This window comes from Mustela lutreola, chromosome 1 (assembly GCF_030435805.1).
Source record: "Mustela lutreola isolate mMusLut2 chromosome 1, mMusLut2.pri, whole genome shotgun sequence".
NCBI lineage: Eukaryota > Metazoa > Chordata > Mammalia > Carnivora > Mustelidae > Mustela > Mustela lutreola.
Window position 1 is genome coordinate 264,791,690 of NC_081290.1, and position 7,694 is coordinate 264,799,383.

Here is a 7,694-nt window from a genome sequence, read left to right on the forward strand (position 1 = left end):
AAACAAATTTGCTATTTTTAAGCACATAGCAGCAAGTATGTGAACTAAGCATAAAATGGCACAAATGAATGTTAAAAAAAGAAAAAGAAAGAAGAAGCCTGTGTTATAGTAACCCGAGTTTAGTAAATGTTTTTCTTTAAACTTGGAAGTCAGGGGATTAAGCAGCAAGAAAAATTAGGCAATTGCCTCATCCAATATCCTTATTTTACAGATGAATAAACAGAGGTAAATCCATTTATCCATGGACACACATCTAGTTAATTCATTACTTGGACTCCCAGGGTGTATTTCCTTTCTCTTACCAGAGGTGACAAATAAATAACACCCATGCCTTTTACTGCCCCTCCCACATCTGAAGTGGAAATTCACAGCATTCTTTTCTCCTGGGTTCTTCAGGATGCTCATCAGAGTTGCCTTAGCAGTTACTTCCAGTAGATCATATTTAGCAATCAAGATGAACTTTAAAAATATAGCATAAAAATCCGTCTCTATCTAGCAAGATTTTGGTCTAACCTCTTTCCAGTGACTCAACAAACTTTCATTGGACAATGAGTTAAAAGATTAATCAGTGATTCTATTACTTTCAAATAAGACCCATAAGCATTTCATGTGAACCTAAACAAATCTGTACAGACCCCCAATATCTGATTCCAATATCAAATTCAGTAGATGTTAATGAATCTGTTTATTTTTGTCAAAAGACATTGCTGTGAAGTGTGTAAACCTGGTGATTCACAGACCTGTACCCCTGGGGATAAAAATATATGTTTATAAAAAATAAAAAATTTAAAAAAAAAAGACACTGAAAAAAAAAGACATTAAGTGGGTAGAAGAATAAATGAAACAAGATGGGATTGGGAGGGAGACAAACCATAAGTGACTCTTAATCTCACAAAACAAACTGAGGGTTGCCGGGGGGAGGGGGTTGGGGAGAAGGGGGTGGGATTATGGACATTGGGGAGGGTATGTGATTTGGTGAGTGCTGTGAAGTGTGTAAACCTGGTGATTCACAGACCTGGGGATAAAAATATATGTATATAAAAAATATATGTTTATAAAAAATAAAAAATAAAAAAAAAAATAGTGGCGAAAATAATATTGTTTGGGAACTTAAGTATTTTGGGTAACTAATAAAATAAGTGTACTGCTTCAGCTCTGGCTGCATAATTTTTTTTAAGAAAAATAACTGATTTTCAGAGCTAAAGCGAGAAGTAAAATTTGCCTTTGAAATAACAGTACTTCTGGCATTCTACAGAGTAATTTTGAAAGATGTTGTGCTTTACCCTTCCAGAGAGCAGAAGGGAAATCAGACTATAGCTAGGTCAGGCTTATGGAATACATTGCAGTGCTGAAATGAAATATTTGTCTGAGAAATCAAAGAAGCAACAAAAGGCAGGAGGGCATGATTGGCTGCTCACAGGGAAAATGTCTTCTAGTCTTCGGTGTTCTGCTTCAGTTCACCTGCGGAATCAGAACAAGACCTTAAGTAGAGTTCTCCATACGAGTTTATGTGTGAACCGCTAAACTGAAAGAAATCTGAATTGAACGAGGAACTCATCTGAGAGCTTTTACAATATCCCGGGAAAAGTCATTTCCTTTGGGCTCCAGGAAAAAGAAAATAAATAACAGAAAATCTCTCATTTAGAATCTGAGTTGTTTTGTTTGTTTGTTTGTTTTTGTCATTTTGGAAAAATAAGGCAGAATGTGCTAAAGTGTCATGGGACGAGAGCTCAATGAAAGCTTTTAAATACAAATGAGTGAGGAATATAGGACTTGAGGGCCTATGGTATAAGCACACAATTGGCCAGAAAGAAGATGCTGAAGTTATAAAAATGTAAGGAAAAAAAGAATGTCTTCTGTTCTTATGGTACATCACATTCCTACTACTCTCAAATTTCATAACAAGTATAGCAAACCCTCAATGATAGGCTTCTCCTTCATAATGGAAAGATTCAATAATGCTGAGTTAAGGATCATGAACACCGTCAGAGTAATCATTTACTGTCTGAAGTTCCAGTTTATCCGCAAAAATCTTAGTACATTTTCTGAGTACCTCCTTCAACATTCATAGGTTTTTTGTTTTTGTTTTTGTTTTGTTTTAAGATTTTACTTATTTATTTGACAGAGAGAGACAGCAAAAGATGGAATGCAAGCAGGGGGAGTGGGAGAGAGAGAAGGAGGCTCCCCATAAGCAGGGAGCCCAATGCAGGATTCCAGGATCCCAGAATTCTGGGATCCTGGAATCATGACCTGAGCTGAAGGCAGACCCTTAAAGACTGAGCCACCCAGGCACCCCTGTCATTCAACATGCAACATAGACAAGCTAGTCTTCCAACTTGATTGTTGACCCATGTAATAATGAAATAATTTGCTTTTAGGGTGGATAATTTGTTTATAAGGTCTAATGTTTTTAGATTTTAAAAGAGTAACAGTGAAAGTATTAACATTGTATTCTGTAGGTCAGAATAGAGATGGTTAACTGGTAGAATATTTTCTTTAACTTTTCAAAAAGAATTTTTTTTTTTAAATTTGGTATTTTTATTTATACTCAGAAACAATGCATATATTTACCTTGTGGACTCAGAAGAATGAATTGCTATATTTAAAATATAGACTTGGAAATCTTAGCTAGTACAAGAAAAATAAGTGAGCTCTAAATAGAAAAAAGAGGCAGTATTATTATTATTTAAACATTCTAAACTTTTCTGCCTAAAAAACAAAGAAATAAAATTATGGATCATTTAGAATTAAAAGATCAATTATTTAGAGTAATCATTCAGAAATTAATCCACTTTCCTATATGACAGCAATAAGCAATCAGGAAAAATAATACAAAGATACAAAGAACTCAGTAGACGTAAATATAGAAACTATAAAAATAGCAAACATATCACATAGGATGGCTTTGCCTGTGTATCATAAACCTGGCTCAAACTTCCTTATTTGTAAAGGAAAAATTATTGTTTAAGATAATTGAAAACACTAGAGTTAAAATAAACTTGAGATGAAACTTAATCCCAGTAGCTTGGTGACATTACCTAACAAATTATTCATGCTTCTCTGTCCTTTGAAATGCCATTATATCGTCTTGATCCTAAGACTGATTCCTCTTTTGCCACCAAGATGGATGTTAGCAAATTCTCAGACTGTATGTTTCCCCTTTTCTATTCAGAAGTTAAGATTAATGTCTTTTTCTCAGCATTCCTAGCAAAGGTCTAATTGTACTAATTTAGACCTATTATCTATTGTAGTAGGCATAATGATGACTTCCCAAAGATGTCCACCTCCTCCTTCCTGAAACCTGTGAGTATGTAACATGGCAAGGTGAAGAGGAATTAAGGTAGTAGCTGGATTGGAAGAGCACAGCAGCTGACCTTGAAACAGGGTGAGTGTCTTGACTATCGGGGTGGGCCCAGTGTAATGGCCAAGGGCCTTCAATGCACAAGACAAAGTCTGGAGAGTCAATGTGGGGATAACACAGTGTGTAAAAGACTCCATCACTTTCTCTGAAGATAAAAGAGGTCCAGGAGTCAAGGGATGTGGGCGTTCTTTAGAGGTTCAACAGGCAAGAGTACAGTTTCTCCTCAAGCCTTCAGAAAGTAATGCATCCAGCTCTGAGGAAGTTGGGTTTTAACCAAGTGAAACCCATTTATGATCTTGAGAACTTATAATAATAAATCGGTCTTATTTTATTTATTTATTTATTTTTGAGATTTTATTTATTTATTTGACAGAGATCACAAGTAGGCAGAGAGGCAGGCAGAGAGAGAGGGGGAGGTAGGCTCCCTGTTGAGCAGAGAGTCTGATGTGGGGCTTGATCCCAGGACCCTTGGATCATGACCTGAGCTGAAGGCAGAGGCTTAACCCACTGAGCCACCCAGGCACCCCATTCGGTTTTATTTTAAACCACCAAGTTGTGATAATTATTAAAGCAGTAATAGGAAACTAGTACATCCTTGTAGTCATCATTGTGGCTGGGGAAGTGAAATGCTCCAGGTGGTTAGCCGGGGTTACGTGGTCCATCTCTGTCTGGATCTAGGGTTTGTGCTCACTTCTGAATGAGAGTAGTCCTGAAAAAAGTAATCAAGACTGCAACTTATTTTATCATAGGTAATTTAAATTCTTTTGATGTAGGCACTCTAATAGATGTTTCTGTTAGCTTTGTCTTTATGCTACAAAGAGTTAGCTAAATATGAAATCCCGTAACGAAGAACACACACTTTGGAGCAGTTAGCATTTATAAAGACTCTAATGGAAGCTCATTCATCAGTTCCTGGTGCTTCCATTAAATTAGTGGATTTTAAAAAAATGGCAATACATGTGTGAAATGAGTGATACTGTAGCTAGGTGGATTGGTGAGTTTACTGTACATGCACAATACCCCCATAGTTTATGCACATAAAAATATCACCCTATAAGTAGGATTCTAATCAGTTCTGAGTTCAGGGACTTAAGAATCATTTCTCCTCACCTGAAGCTAACCTCTGATTTTAGAGTATCATTGTTTCTGTTTGAAGCATACTCTTAATTCAAAATATATAGAACAGGAATCTTACTATCAAGTTTTAGATTAGAAGATGTGGTTATTTTGACAACTAGCTGCAAGTAAGTATTTGGATATATAATCTGGTTTACCTTTAACATGAGGTTCTGGGAGAAAAACTGTAGTTTCCACTTAGTTCTGATTTTTTTTTTTAAGACTGTATTTATTTATTTGACAGGGAGAGAGAGAGAGAGAGAGAGAGAGCGAGCACAAGCAGGGGGAGCGGCAGGCAGAGGGAGAGAAAGAAGCAGGCTACCTGCTGAGCAGGGAGCCCAATTCAGGACTTGATCCCAGGACTTTCAGATCATGACCTGAGCCAAAGGTGGATGCTTAACTGACTGAGCCACCCCTAGTTCTGACTTTTAGAAGTCACCAGTATCTATGGAAAAAGCAAAGAAAATAAAACCCTTGTGATTGTAGATGATAAAAATAGTGTGGATTAGTGCATTAGTTTCCCAGGGTCATTGCCCTAAATTACCACAGACTGGGTGGCTTTAAACAGTAGAAATATATTCTCTTGCAGTCTGGAGGCTGGAAGACTGAAATCAAGGTGTTGTCAGCGTTGGTTCCTACTGAGGGAGATTTGTTCTATAATTTCTCTCCTAGCTTCTGAAGGTTGCAGACACTTCTTGGCATTCCTTGGTTTATAGCTGCATCAATTCAATCTCTGCTTCCATCCTTACTTGGCCTCCTTCTTTTGTGTCTCTGTGTCTGTATCTTCAGAAGACATTCTCCTCCCTGTGTACAAATTCCTTTGTCCTTTAAGGACGCTAATCATATCAGATCAGGGCCCAACCTACTCCAATATGCTCTTACCTCAACTAATTACATCTACAATTCTCTGTTTCCAGATAAAGTCACATTCTGAGGTTCTAGAAAGGACATGAATTTTGGATGGCTACTGTCCAACACAGTACAATTTGCCAGGAGATAAACCAGCCATCATATGTCATTATACTGTCTTAGTTGGTTTGGGCCACTATAACAAATTACTGCAGCCTGGGGAGCTTATAAACAACATAAATTTATTTTTTTATTGTTCTGAAGGCTGGGAAAACCAAGATCAAGGTGCCAACATGGTCACATTCTGGGGAAGACTCCCTTCCTGGTTCATAGTCTGTACCTTCTCACCGCGTCCTCATGTGATGGAACTAGGGAGCTCTGTTTTGTAAGAGCACTATTTCTGTTCATGAAGACTCCATCCTCAAGACCAGTTTACTCCCCAAAGGCCTCAGCTACTAACACCAATCACAATCGATGTTAGGATTTGAAAATATGAATTTTTTTGTGGGGGGGGTAACAGACCATATAGCATATACCAAGAAATAGTAATATGTCATGTAAATGAAGGAAATGATTAGACTTAATGAAGAGCCTACATAAAGATACCAAAAGATCATGGCTTTATCCTGGTTAAAAGTATGCAGCATTATAAAGTTATTACTTCTTTATAATTCAAGTTACGTAGAGAACACAATACAACTGATTATTATTATTCTTAGAGGGAAGGTGAGCATATTGGAAGGAAACTTGAAAATAATGAATTATAATGCTTATTGGAAAGAATGACTGCATTGAAATAGTCTAGAAATATTGGGGGAAATGTACTAGTGAAGAGGAACTGATTTTGTTATTCATCAAAAATACCTCAAAGCTATGGGAATTAAAGTGTAAAACTGCTATAGGAATAGATAATATTTTTGGATGCAATTTAGCATCCAAAAATAGGCACAGGTATTTTTCAATACTCTGAACAATATTGTTAAAGTTATCTGTTGCTATATAACAAATAATGCCCGGACTGAGTGGCCTGAAAATAACTTATTTTTATCTCTCAGAGTTACATGGGTTGACTAGACTCAGTTGGACAGTTCTCACTTGGAATCTCTTATGCAGTTGCAGTCAGGTAAAGGATAGGGCTGGAATCCTCTGAGGGCTGGATATCCAAGTTGGCTTCTTCACGCATATATCTGGTATCTCAGTCGAGATAGCAGAAGAGACTTGGGTGATTAGGTATCTGCCCATGTAGACTCTTCTTGTGGCTAGGTTGAGCATCCTCATAGCATGGCAGTCTTATGGTAGTTGAACATCTGCCAGCATATTTCAGGAAACAAAGGTGGACCCTTCAAGGCTTCTTCTCACCTATATTCAGATGTCACATGGTGTTACCTTTGCTGAATACTATTAATTGCACATGACTAGCCTAAATTCAATTTAGGAGGAAAGGTTTCACACAAGGACACCAATTCCAGAAGATGCGAATCATTGGAAAACCATCTTTGGAGACTAGGCTAGGTTCAGTCAAGGAAGCAGAACATTATGAAATACTCATAGAATAATTTATTAGTACAACTAAGCTTATACAACTATAGACATATTTTGGGGGAAAAGTTATGAAAATAGCAAATAAAGAACGAGGGAAAATTCCCTAACCAACTCTCATAAGGTATTGGCATAGATAAATAATCCAAAAATTAGGAGGAAATCTTAAATCTAATTATTTTCAACAGCTGGAGTGAGACCTTAATATATAGGGTTGATGATAAATTATTAACCCTATAGTAGGGTTGGTGATATATTATATTATGTACACCCGGCAGGCACTGAAAAGGTAAGTTAGGGTATATGTACAGACATATTCAGATGTGCAAAAATTTCTAACTAAAATGTAGAATCTAATGCCCTATTTTGTAAAATACAAACTACATATGAGTAATGTGTTGTGTAAGTGTGTGTGTCTTTGAGAGGATGAGTGCATTTCTAATAGAAAAAGGACTAGAAGGATGAATGAAAAATGGTCTCTTCTCCTTCTCATTTCTCCCTGCCTCCTTTTCCCCACATTCCTTCTCCCTAACCTTCTTTCTTTTATTTGTTCAAAAAATATTTCATGAACACTTACTATGTACTAGTCTTTTTTATAGACATTAGAAGGAAGGACAATTGAGTAGAAATGAAGCAGGGTATTTTTTTCTGCTTTAAATACCCATCTAGTTTAAGTCTTTTTCAAATGTATACTTATTTATTTACAGTCAGTCAATACATTGAAAGATAGATTTTTTTTTAGCTTAGTGTATGATTTAGTTTTGTGATTTTATGCAGTTGCTGAGCAACAGTCATATTCCTGAATATTTTCATCCCACAATTGCATTTC